At 40.2% G+C, this 14,445-nt stretch overlaps 1 non-coding gene across 1 annotated transcript; it reads left to right on the top strand.

The window, feature by feature from the left end:
• The first annotated feature begins 7,854 nt into the window (after positions 1–7,854).
• On the top strand, positions 7,855–7,961 carry LOC120279892. The gene has a single exon (XR_005542194.1). It is a non-coding gene; the product is annotated as a small nucleolar RNA R71 (small nucleolar RNA).
• The last annotated feature ends 6,484 nt before the right edge of the window (positions 7,962–14,445 follow it).

The raw sequence follows: 14,445 nt of genomic DNA, 5'->3' as shown, positions 1-14,445 counted from the left end.
GTCCACCTTGACAAGTACATCTTCGATGATACCCCTTGGATGTCTCACCGTTCGATCCGCCAATTTGCAAAGTCATCCGAGTAGGCCCAGGCTCGTCCAAGCCTAGCTTTTGAAAGAAGGTGTATGGCATGACGTTGATACTGACCCCTGATTCTGCCAATGCCATTTCTTCACCTAGATTTCCAATATTACACGGAATGATGAAGCTTCCTTGGTCTTTCTTCTTGTTCGGCATGTTCTTTTGCAAAACCGCCGAGCAAGATGCATCTAAAATCACCGAAGTACTCTCTTCTAACTTCCTTTTGTGGGTCAACAAGTCTTTCAAGAATTTTGCATACTTACTCATTTGGGCCAATGCCTCAACAAAAAGAATATTAATGTGGAGTTGTTTGAACAAACTCAGGAACTTCTTGTACTATTCATCCCCTTCGTCATTCTTCAATCTACAGGGGTAAGGGATTCTTGGCTTCAAAGGTGGGGGTGCCACCTCCTTCTCTTTGTTTGCTCCCTTCTCAACCTCGATAACCTCGGGTGCATGTGCCATGTCCCGTTCCACGGGTCCCACATGTGACATAGCGCCATGACAACCCAAGGGAGGCCCAACACTGCCTCGACCCTTGATTGCCGTAAGGCTAACTTGTTTCCTGTACAGAACCACCATAATAGCAATAAACATTTTAACAATCCGATAGGCACAACCATTCCTACATATACTCATCACTATAATACAAGATATAATACATAGATAATCATAACATAGAAGGTCATAACATAAGGACACCATCCCCTGAAAGATGATAAGCAGTGCTAAACTTTAAAGTTGTGCCTAGAGCCTCCTGAAACCTTGGCCAAAAACGAGAGGTAAATCTGGGGTCTCGATCTGAAACCATCGAAACTGGTACTCCATGCAATTTCACTATCTCATCTATGTACAACTTTGCCAATTTCTCCAAGGAATACTTGGTATGCACTGCTAAGAAATGTGCTGACTTTGTCAATCTATCCACTATCACCCACACTGCATCAAAACCTCGAGTTGTTCGTGGTAAACCTACCACAAAATCCATCGTTATATGCTCCCACTTCCATTCTGGGATTGGAAGAGGTTGCAACAAACCTGAAGGTCTCTGGTGCTCGGCCTTGACCTGTTGACACACTAGGCACTTAGCCACAAACTCTGCTACCTCTCTCTTCATTCTTGGCCACCAATAATTCTCCTTAATTGTCCTATACATCTTGGTACTTCCAGGATGAACTACATAAGCTGAGGAATGAGCTTCTTCCAAGATAGCTTTCTTGAGCTCTAATTCTGTCAGAACACAAACACGCCCTCGAAACTCTATGATTCCATCTTCTCTCAATCTGAAGTCACTAGTCTCTTCTGTTTGTAACTTCTACATCTCTTGTATCAACTTTTCATCATTATCCTGAAGCTCCTTAATATGATCCAACAGTGATGGTCTTACTATGAAACTGGTCACTAATGCTCCACTATCTTCAATGTTAAGGTCTAATCTCAAGCTCTTCATTGCTGAAAGAAGTTGCACATAGGACACGCTTAAAGAAGATACTGAAGTAGACTTCCTACTCAAAGCATCAGCAACCACATTTGCTTTTCCTGGATGATAGTCTATGATCAAATCATAATCCTTTATTAATTCCAACCATCGCCATTGTCTCAAATTCAATTCCTTTTGAGTAAACAGATACTTCAAGCTTTTATGGTCTGTAAAAATCTGACACGTTTCTCCAAAAAGATAATGCCTCCAAATCTTCAAAGCAAAGACCACCGCTGCCAACTCCAAATCATGGCTGGGATAATTCAACTCATGTTGCTTTAACTGCCTAGAGGCATAGGCCACCACTTTTCCCTCTTGCATCAACACACAACCTAAACCTTGCCGAGAAGCATCACTATAGACTACAAACTCTTTCCCACTTTCAGGCAAAGTAAGCACTTGAGCTGATGTCAAACGGTCCTTCAATGTTTGAAAGCTCTTTTCACACTCATCATTCCAAGAAAACTTCACTTCCTTACGAGTTAACTTTGATAATGGCAAGGCAATTGAAGAAAATCCTTCCACAAATCTCCTATAATAACCCGTAAGTCCAAGAAAACTTCGAACTTCGGTAACATTCTTCGGCCTTTCCCACTTTACAATGGCTTCAACTTTCTTTGGATCCACAAATATCACTTCTCCTAACACCACATGTCCAAGAAATCCAACTTCACAGAGCCAAAACTCGCAGTTGGAGAATTTAGCATATAATTGCTTCTCCCGGAGAGTTTGCAAAACAATGCTAAGATGCTGAGCATGCTCCTCATTTGTAGGTGAATAGACCAAAATATCATCAATAAACACAATGACAAACTTGTCTAAATAAGTCTTGAACACCCTGTTCATCAAATCCATAAAAAGCTGCAGGGGCATTAATCAAACCAAATGGCATCACTAAAAACTCATAATGGCCATAACGGGTCTGAAAAGCCGTCTTTAGGACATCCTCTGACTTAATCTTCAACTGATGGTACCCTGATCGCAAATCAATCTTAGAGAACACCTTTGCTCACTTCAATTGATCAAATAAATCATCAATCCTCGGTAACAGGTACTTGTTCTTGATTGTTACCCGATTTAATTGCCTGTAATCTATGCACAACCTCAAAGATCCATCCTTCTTCTTTACAAAAAGAACTGGTGCACCCTAAGGTGATACACTTGGTTGAATAAAACCTTTGTCTACAAGATCTTGCAATTGAGTCTTCAATTCTCTTAGCTCTGCTGGTGCCATCCAATAAGGTGGTATAGAAATAGGAGCCGTACCAGGTAGTAAATCTATAGCAAACTCCATTTCTCTATCTGGTGGTAAACCTGGTAATTCTTCTGGGAAAACATTATGAAATTAGCTCACCACTGGCATCTCTTCTAGTGCTGGCTCCTTAACTCTTGTATCTACCACATGAGCCAAAAACATTGGGCAACCCTTGCTCACCAATCTTCTAGTTTCCATGGATGAAATTAAACATGAAGGTAAAGTCCTTCTCACACCCTTTAACACCACTGTGGATCCTGAAGACCCAGGAAAAGTAACTTCTTTCTTGAAACAATCAATGGAAGCATGATGTCTATCCAACCAATCCATACCAAGGATAGCATCAAAATCTTTGAGCTCCAAAGGAATCAAGTCTGCCTTCAAGACAACTCCATTAACTAGCACAGAACACTTCTTGTACACCAAACTCCTTACTACCTCTTCACCTAAAGGAGTTTGTATCACTAACTCACCTCCCAAGGGGGAAGGGTCACTATTCGCGTAACATGCAAATGTAGTACTAACAAAAGAACGCTCTGACCCAGAGTCAATCAATTCATAAGCGTCATGCTGAAAAATGGATAATGTACCTGTGATCACATTAGGTCTATACTCAGCTTCTTCCTCTGTCATGGCAAACACCCGGGTCTGGGCTCTGGTCTAAGGTCGCTGGGCACCTGGCTGTGAAGTGTTGCTAGAAGCTCCTGACTTGGTAGTAACTGGGGAAGATGCTACTGGCTGGGAACCTCTGAACTGGGTAGGACGGTCTTGAGATGATGGTACAGATCCACCCCATCCCAACTCTGGACATGCTGACCTCAAATGTCCAGTTTGACCACAATGGAAGCACTTGCGAGGTGCCTGATACTGCCCTTTATGCGACTTTCCACAATTCTTGCACCTATTACTAGCTTCTGGGCCTCTAACACTAGGAGCATTGTTAGAACGTCTGAGTCTCTGCTGATCACCACTCTGAGATAGTGGGAGTCTAGTGGGGCCTAGAGCAGAATTGCCCTTAGAGGAACCCTCACTCCTGCTCTTCTTAGATGGTTGTCCCGACTCTAAGCTTCTTCTCTTAGCTATGTTCTCTCGAACTCTCTTGCCTTCTCTAACCAACTACTCTGCCCTCAAAGCTAATTGTACCACCTCCTTAAAGCTTTGCTTGCTTGTAACTGTCATTCTTTCTCCAATACCCAAGTTCAAACCAACTTCAAATTTAGAGCAGAGAACTTCCTCAGTAGGTGCTAACTCTGGAACAAAACTAGCCAAATCTTTCAATTCGGTCTCATATTCTATAACTGTCTTATTTCCCTGAACCAGTCTCATAAACTCATGCCTCTTCTGATCATGGTGAAACCGGGTGTAATATTCTTTATCAAATTCACCTCGCCTTCCACCTCTCTGAGCTCTTGGTGTAGCAACAGCAGGGGAATTAGCTCTTCCACAGCGAGTGCGTGAACATTGTGCTGGCATCTTACTAAAATGAAAACATACGACATCTATTAGAAATAACTACAATATGCAACAATGATATATGCAGACTCTTCTTGGATCCACTAGTAACAAAGACAAAGAGTCAGACTTTTGACCCAATCAAGAAACTAACTCTAGATCTAGATTATACTGTCTAAATCTACACCTAAACTCTAAACCAGGGCTTTGATAAAACTAAATTATGTCACATCCCTTTCCACGGGTCCCACATGTGACATACCGCCACGACAACCCAAGGGAGACCCAACACTGCCTCGGCCCTTGATTGCCGTAAGGCTAGCTTGTTTCCTGTATAGAACCACCATAATAGCAATAAACATTTTAACAATCTGATAAGCACAACCATTCCTACATATACTCATCACTATAATACAAGATATGATACATAGATAATCATAACATAGAAGGTCATAACATTAGGACACCATCCGCCGAACACTGAGTATAAGAAATAAAATTTACAACAATGAAATGCTTGATATAACTCTTTAAAATTATCATGAAATCCATACAAGTAAAATATCCAAATCCATTCTTTTGTTTAGTAACTCATAATCCAGAAGCATATAAATCTTCAGTTAAAACAATCATATATATATCTTAGATAGCCTCAAAAACCCTCCTTTGCTAACCGTGGTCGGGGTTAGGTCAGGAGCCACCAAGATGCGGGTATCTTGGAGTTGGCCGTTGGGAAGATTGTGTGGTGACTCCGAACAACCCAACTATATCCAAGTCTGAGCTTTAGGCTCCCACCTGAAATGGCATAACCGGTTTGACAGTATTCCATGCCACCTCTATACAGGTCGGCTCGTGGAAACCATCCACACCCTTGCTGCAGCAAGTACTGGGGTTTCCCCCTGTCACCATCAAAACCACCCTGTCAAGAACATAAAGGCTGTAGCCCACCATTTCCATGGATATGTTCAAGACCCGACGGGTGTTTGCATAATAAAATCCTATTATTCATCACAACATGAAAAGGGTCCTTATTCAGGACTATGTTGACAAATCATGAATGAAAGCAATAAATATCATTCTGGCCCGTCGGCTAAATATATTCATTAATAGGGAAGCATAAATCTCATCAAGAGATCACAAGTATTCACAAATGCCAATCTCACTCCAAAAGTCAACAACTTGTTCATAACCATTCGATGAAAACATTTTTATTAAGAACATCACACAAGAATATTCCTTGAAAACACATATATATATACACCTCAAATCAATTATGCCACCATCACGGTAAGATTCAATTTTTTTACCCAAAGCTTTTGGTTATGATAGGAAGAACATCAATCTTTTATAAGGATACATAATTCAAACATATCTTCCAAAACATATAGTTTTCAAATCATAACAACAACATATATATATTTATGATCTTTAGTAAAAACCATGAAGGAAATCAAATCATAAATCCTCATGATTTCCAAATCCAATGAATAACATCTCAAGAGTTTTATAGATAGAAAGCTTGTCATTCAAAGACCAATATATATATTTATAAATATATATATATATATATGCATGATATATAGTCCATGATTTAATGAAATTTCACTCACAAACTTGGGAAGCTAATACCCTCCAAAGTTACTTGTCTATAATCTCTTTTCCTTTGCTTGAAGCTTCACCTCCTAGAAGTAGTTAAACAACCAACAAAAGCAAGATTCATCGACAACAAAACAACCAATTAAAAAGAAGGAAAATGTGCTTAAAATAGGAGTAAATTGCTTCTAGAGTTTTCTAAGCACTCTAACAAGGTGATCTATCAAGAATGGAACCTTTAAAATCCTCAACATCAACAAAAAGAACAATAGGAATTCATTTGGTTCGGTACTACAGTAATCCGAATCCTAGAGGTACAAGATCTCTCTCATTTCCTCACCAAATCATGGTTTTACAACTCCATAGTTCTTCTATTCTCTAAATACAAACAAAACCCATCATTCTCCACCCATAATATCAAAGAAATCCCACAAAAGAGAAAGAGAGGAGGAGAAGATCAAATGAAGTACTTCCTTACCTCAAAACTTCTCAAAAACCCTAAGGAAAGCTCATTCTCAAGAGATGAAGGAGAAATCTTTGAGTTTTCTTCTTGATTCAAGGCAAGAATGAGAGGTTAGAGAAGAGGGGATGAAGGTTCTAGAGGAGGAGAAAATTGGAGGAGAAAGGGTTTGTGGAAGTGTGTAGAAGGAATGAAGTAAAAATGGCTTAAAATAGCTTCAAACCCTAAAAATATGCCTCCATACGGCCTCCTTCCAGCCCGTAAGAGTTAGCTCAAAGTTTCTGGATTTTTATCCCGAGCTCTATCCATCCCGAATAGACACTGTACACCACAAGCACCTTGCACTAAAATGGCTCTAAACGGCTCATTTGGTGTCCGATTGACCTCATTTTTTATTCTAATGACTCGGGACACTCTAAGGAACACTCCTAAATAAACATTAATCAATAAAACATATTAAAACATAAGAAGAATAAATATGAAATTGATCGAACTACCACATCCGTGAACCCTCCCATTTAGCACCTATTGTTCACAAGGTTCGAGCCTTGTATTTACCCCTTCTTGAGTGTTTTCTCCCACATTTTCAACCTCCTTAAAAACCTTAAATAATTTTTTTTAACATAATAGGACATTCAAAGAACTTAAGCACACAAGTTAAACTAAAGAGACAAAACATAAGCGAAGTAAAGAAAAAGTCAAACTCCCACAGCATGGTCATTTCGCTTCTCACTCGGAAACTTACCCTCAACCTCACGACCACTTCTCAAAGTGATCACCTTCACATGCTCTCTAGGGTTGGTCTCGGTATTACTCGGTAAGCTTCGATGTGGCCTTTCCGATAGAGACTTCATAATTTGCCCCACTTGATTTTCAAGATTATGCAAAGAGCCAGTATGGTTGCGAAGTGTAGCCTCAACTGATTGAAATCTTGTATCTGACGATTGCACAAACCTTGTTAAGGCCTTCTCCAATTGTTCATTTGGGTCTCCAAACCTGAAACTCTGTTTTCCATGTTTGGGGCTTGTTGTTGTTGTTGGAAACCCGGTGGCTCTATGGCCTTTTGTTGACCTTGGTTACTCCATGAGAAATTTAGATGACTCTTCCAACCCGGATTGTAGCTATTGCTGTATGGATTTCCTTGATTCCTCATGCCATTACCCACAAAATCGACGTTCTCAACCGAAGATGCATCACTAGTAGATATCGGGCAATCAGAGGGAGCATGTCCTCCACCACACCCGGTGCAAGTAATCATGGCCGCTACTCTTTTCGAAGTTAGAAGATCTAACTTCTTAGTCAATAATTCCACTTGAGCTGCCAACGAAGTCACTGCATCTATCTCATGGAGACCGGCCACCTTCTTCTTCTCCCTGGCATTCCATTGGTAGCTGTTTAACCCCATTTCTTCAATTAATTGATGGGCCTCACCGGAGGTCTTGCTACCTAAGGTACCTCCTGCTGCTGCATCAAAAAGTTGCCTTGTACTCAGATTCAGACCGTTGTAAAAGGTCTGAACAATCATCCACCCCGGGAATCCATGTTGCGGGCACTTTCTCAAGAGCTCCTTGAACCTTTCCCACGTCTCAAATAGAGACTACAACTCCAATTGTACAAAAGATGAGATCTCATTCCTAAGCTTTGCAGATTTTTTGGGAGGGAAATAACGGCCATGAAAAGCTTCTACCATCTCCTCCCATGTGGTAATTGATGCTCTAGGTAATGAGTGTAGCCACTGCTTCGCTCTTTCTTTCAAGGAAAATGGGAAGGCTCTTAACTTGATGGCATCATCTGTTACCCCATTTATGTTCAGCATATCATATACCTAGAGAAAGTTCTCTATATGACTGTTTGGATCCTCATCGGCTAAACCATTAAACTGTGCAGATTGCTGCAATATGAGGATGAATGTCGGCTTCAGCTCGAAGTTCTGAGCTTTAATTGGGGGACGCACAATGCTCGATTGTGTCCTCAATACTGAAGGTCTGGCATAATCAGATAATGTCCGCTGCTGTGCATTCTGTTCTGCCATGTTTTTAGATTCTTCTACTTCCAAATCAGCTAGATTAGCTGTTCTTGCACAGGTTCTTTCCCTTTTCAATTAAGTGTACGTTCGAGCTCGGGATCACCTTCAATCAATATTGAGTGGTTCCCTCGGGTCATAACCTGGAGCTGCACCAAAAGAAAGAAAACAAAATCAGAACGATAATAGAAAAAAAGATATGAAATAGAATGAATGAATAGCTAAGAAAACAAAGTGCAAATTATCTCTAAAAGCCTACTCCCCGGCAACGGCGCCAAAAACTTGACATGTCCGTATATGCGTGTAAACCACAAGTGCACGGGTGTCGAAGTAATAATCCCAGATGAGTGGGTATCATATCCACGGAGAGTAGGGAATAAAGACATTTTAGTTGTTTTTTAACTAATGTTGAAGATAAATAGTGATATGTGTGACAAAATATGAAATAACGAAAAATAAAAGCAACAAGATAGAGAGCACAAGTAAAGGAAAAGGAAAGGCAATCGATAAAGATGGGGTACCCGGATATTGATCAGCCTAGGACAATCATTTCAAGTGCAAGAACCCTCTATTATACTTCTTAATGGATGCAACTATGAGTCATGGAAATCCTTAATTACATGATCCCAAATCTAAGGTCAACCATGCCTAACTCTATACACATCCCGGAGGAGAGATTAAATAACTTCTCAACCTCACACTCGCATAGAATTACAATGAGCTCTAGAGATTCCAAGTGATAAACCCTATTCCTATATATAGACCTAACCCTTTCGTTCAGGTGGAAGATCCCGAGTCAAAATTAAGCCCTAGGTGCTAAAATCACCTCAACACTTCAGTCCATTGCACTCGTAACTAAGCCCCAGCGGAAGGTCATCCCTTAGCCCATTCACTCTACTATGGCCACAACAAACTCTTGGAACGTGGAGGTAGGATAGATCACACCGGAGGGGAAAAAGGGACGCTCCGCTACCTCTCGACTCACCCTCTCAACCCTCTCCAATCTAGCTTTGTCTAACTCTCATGGTGTGTCACTGACTCACAAGAGTTACCAACAAGAACTCTCAACCCTAGTGTCACTCTAGGGGAGTATTCATAAAATCAATCATACAAGATTGGAACTCACAATAAACATCAATTAATTGAAAAGCATAATAAAAAGATTCAATGAAACGAATACATCCTAGGGTTCACAAATACCCAAGTACCCACTAGGGTTTAGCTCTCCATGGAGCTAGATATAATTAATGAAATCGAATGTAAAAACAAAGCATCCATAGAAACTCCCTCGTTAGTCATGGAAATGGTCTTGTGGAGAGTCCTCTACTCGTCGCAAGGGTCCCTTTGTCTGGCCTAGGATATACCTCACCGGATCGGTGCTGACGGAAGCTCTCCCACTAATCTTCTTCCAAACGGCGCGCGATGTTGGAGCCATAGAACCTCTCCAAAGCCCTAGCCAATACCTCTCGAAACCCTAGCCACCGCCCTCTCTCAAGTTGGGGAAAAGATGGAGAAAAGAATACTGAAATTGGGGCTGAAATTGGCTTTTTTACACGGCTGGAATCCACACGCCCGCGTGAGTGCCCCTGTGGATTTTTTTTCCCACGGGCGTGTGGAATTTCCACATGCCCTTGTGGATTCTCTGTTTTCCTATTTTCTCGGCCGGCTGTGAACAATGCTGCTACAGTATTCTTGCTACATGACTCATTAATGCTCAACACAAGGAAAGAACACTTCGTATTCTTATCACATAAGCACTTATCAGGGACCGTTTGACTTTGGATCTCCACGACTCATTAAACCTCAATTAGGAGATATAGTATTAGTCTTGCACTTGAAACAATAGTCGTATATTGAGCATTGTCTGAGTACCCCATTTCACCATCAATTACCTCTCTTTACTCCTCTTTTTTTCTCTTTTCTCTTTACTTTTATTTGTATTGACACTTTGAATCAACATCACAACTCAGTTTTCACTATAGTTAAGTAGCAATATATGTGTTTTCGAGTAACTATTCCCTATGGATTTGACTATCCACTCGCCGGGGTATTTTATTACTTTGATGACCCATGTACTTGCGGCACACACACAAAAGGGGTGTGTCAATCTTATTCTTCAAATGATCAAGACCATCCAGAGGTAGTAACTATGTTATAATACAGAGATATATTGCTAACATAATTGAAGCATAATCTACAGAAGGCTCAAGACGGAATGAAGAGAATGGTTGATAGACATTGAATTGATGCTTCATTTGTTAAAGGTGAATGTGTATTAGTGAAATTACAACCATATAGACAACATTCCTTAATACTGAGGAAGAGTTATAAATTGGGGATGAGGTATTTTTTACCCTTCCAATTGTTCAAAAGGTTGGAACTGTGGCGTATAAGTTGCAATTACAAGCTTAAGAACGAATTCATCCAGTCTTTCATGTACTATTGCTAACAAAATTCATTGGTGATCCTAATAAAGCTACATCAAGTGTTCCATTACCATTATTAACAATATATCAAGGACCAATATTACAACTAGAGAAGATTTTAAAATTCAGAGCCATTTTGCATAATGGGAAATCAATTCGCCAAGCATTAGTGTAGTGGGAATGTCTGTCAATGGAGTATAATTCTTGGGAAGATGTAGACCATCTGAAGAAGCATTTCCTAGCATTAGACCTTGAGGACAAGGTCAGCTTTAAATGAGGGGGTGTTGTAATGGCGCAAGAGAGATAGATGGCGACAGCTTCTCAAGAATTAGTTAATTTGCATGATAGTCAAGTGTGTGGGAGGTTGCTTGACACATCAGAAGGAATCTTAAAGCACTCATTGGTCAATGCGAAGATGAATGGGGCAAAGATAGTGGCCAGGTCAGCTGATGATGAGGTAAAAGAAGTAGCTATTGGGAGTGACGAAGCTAGAGAGAACGGCGAGCTAATACACTATTATAGGAGTTCAATACATCACCAACATGGCCAATGAATGATGGAAAGAAGGGTAAGTTTGTTATAGGTTAGTTATGCCTATACAGACAACAATACAAAAGGGAAATAACTGAGCAGAAGAGTGTAAGAAGAGAAAATAAGAGTCTTAGGCCTGACTAATTTTTTCCGGCGATCTTCTCCTTTGATCCTACAAGAGGGAAGTGATTACCATTATTTTCCTATTTTCATATTTTTCCATTTTGTTTCTTATGGATCTATAGCTCTGTGAGCTTAATATTTTGATTTGGTGCTTGTTTGCATTTTAATGGCTTGTTTTGTTTCTTAATTGAGAACTTAGGTATAAATAAATGCTTAGTTGATAGATCAGCATCGTTAATGGTTATTTGCTAATTTAAACATCTTGATTTCTACATTTTGGGTGCATTAGATGTCTGATGCGCCCCTTGTATAACCGTAAATACACGGGTTGTATAACTAGTAAAATGTACCCAACATAATTAGATAGTCGAATCCATAGGGCTAGAATAGCTTTCGATACTTGTTCATTTCCTACTATGTACCAAACTCAAAGATTGGATTGAATTAATTAAACTACTAAAGGAGAAAAGAAGAGAAGAAGAAGAAGAGACAGGGTTTTGGGTTTAAGACATAGAAATGGAAAGGATAGTGCCCCAGATTAATCTCCATGACAAATGCAATGACTAGGCAATGATTCAAGAGTTTCTTCTTTGACTATGGTGACCACCTATGGAGGGTTTGATAACTTGACAAATGCCCTTTTGCGTATGTCCTGCAAGTGCATAGGTTTGTCGAAGTAATAATACCCCGGAGAGTAGGTAGTCGAATCCGCAGAGAATAGTGATTAGAAACATAAAGATTGCTATTTAACTAGAATGAAGATGAATTGATAATGACGTGAATAAGAAACAATACAAATTGAAATAAGAAAAGAAGAAGGAGGCGCAAATAAAAGATAAAGAGGCAATCGATGATAAATGGGGTACCTGGGCATTGCTCACCCTAGGACTACTGTTTCAAGTTCAAGACCAATCATTATGCTCCCTAACTAATGCTTATTGAGTCATGGAGATCCTTAAACATGTGGTCCAAAACTTAAGTTCAACCGTAACTAACCATACACTATGCCCCTTGTGGAGAAATCTCTCAGTCTCGATACCTCACACTATGCCCCTTGTGAGTCATGGAGATCCTTAAACATGTGGTCCAACACTTAAGTTCAACCATAACTAACCATACACTATGCCCCTTGTGGAGAAATCTCTCAGTCTCGATACCTCACACTGTGCTAGGTTGCTTTGAGCTCTAGGGATTCCAAGTGATAAACCCTATTTCCTAAAATAGATCAAACCCTTTGGTCCAAGTGAAAGACCCCTAGTTATAATTAAGCCCTAGATACCAAGGATTACTTCAACACTTCACTCTGTTGCTTGCGCAACTAAGCCCCAGCGGAGTTCATCTCTTAGCGCTTCACTCTATTGTGGCCAGAAAGAACTCTTGGAATATGGAGGTAAAATAAATCACGCCGGGAGGAAAAGGGGACGATCCGCTACCTCTCGACTCACCCTCTCAACCCTCTCCAATCTAGTATTGTCTAACCCTCATGGTGTGTCACTCATCCACAAGGATTACCAAAATGGATTCTCAACCCTAATGTCATTCTAAGGGAAAATCAACTCAACAAGCATTCAAGATTGGAACTCAATTAAAACATTAATTAAAATAAGCATAATAAAAGGTTAAAGAAACAACATCATCCTAGGGTTTTTCAAGTCCAAGAACCCACTAGGGGTTTAGCTCTCCAAGAAGAAAAATACAATCAATAATGAAATCAAAAGTAAAAATATGCAATCCATGAATAAACCCCCTTGGTATTCGTATCGATGGCCTTGTGGAGTGGCCGCGTCTTCTCCATAGGTCTTCTCGTCAATCTAGGGCACACCTCACGGGATCGGTGCCGATGAAAGCTCCCCCAATAAATCTCTTCCAAAGGAAATACGATGTCGAAAGTCATAAACCCCTTCAAAACCTAGCCAAAGCCTCTCCAAACCCTAGCCGTGGGCACCTCCAAAAGTGGAGAAAATATAGCCAAAAAATGGAAAAAATGATCCTTAAATCTTGCTGAAATCGCGACATAAATAGGGCTGGGATCAAGTATCCACACGGGTATGTGGAATTTCCACATGCCCGTGTGAATTTGCAGAAATTCATTTTTTCAGCGGCCTGTGAATAGTAGCTTCAACAGTAAATTATTACATTAATTTGCTGTAGTACCCTGCGAAAAACACTACCGAATCCACACTCTTCATCCAGGCAACATAAACGGGCACACGTCTACGCCGTAGATTGCGTTGCATCTTCTAATAAAACACATTTGACGGGAATCTTGCTAGCCTTGCACAAGTTAGAACACATGAGTGTGACTACCTTTGTGCCCCTATAATTTTCATATTCCATCGAGCATAATGGAGGCTGGCACACACTCATATGTCTTTGGGCACAACTTGTGACTTCTCGTGTGTTCACTTCAAGGTTCCATGAACATAATGCATTCGCAATCTACTTTGGCTTCTTTTTTTCTATTTGGCTCCACAACCCTATATGCGCAAAAAAACACAAAAACACATATATTAGAGATAAAATTTGAGAAAAGTAATTCTCATTGTAAGAAAAAGAATACTTCATATTACTAATACACAAGCACTTATCATAACATACATCCTCACTCAAGGCTCAAAGTGGACTCAACATCTTCCCTAATGTATGTCCTAGCTAGATGAATAGAATCTATTCTCTAGACAATGAAAAGGTAATCTAAGGTTAACCAGCAACTTAGCTGTGATTACAATGATGGGGAACTAGCAATGGAAAATCAACACTCACGTGGCTATGGGCAATCCTCAAGTCAAGTTAACAATACCGCAATAAGGCAATCAACGCGAAGATGAATAAAAGGGAGACCACAAGGAAACTCAAGAATCAATATCACTAAAATCAAAGCATAAAAGTCAAGGTTCATAATCTGGGGCAACAAAAGACAGTTAGCCCCTTATAGTCTTAAAATCAATAATAGGAAAGCAATAAAAGAAATAGGGATTGTCCATTAAACAACCTTCTTGCTTCACAATCACGTCGAGGAAGGC

The sequence above is a fragment of the Dioscorea cayenensis genome, chromosome 16 (genome assembly GCF_009730915.1).
Source record: "Dioscorea cayenensis subsp. rotundata cultivar TDr96_F1 chromosome 16, TDr96_F1_v2_PseudoChromosome.rev07_lg8_w22 25.fasta, whole genome shotgun sequence".
NCBI lineage: Eukaryota > Viridiplantae > Streptophyta > Magnoliopsida > Dioscoreales > Dioscoreaceae > Dioscorea > Dioscorea cayenensis.
Note: the sequence above shows the minus strand (reverse complement) of the source record. Positions and strands in the feature narration are given on the sequence as shown.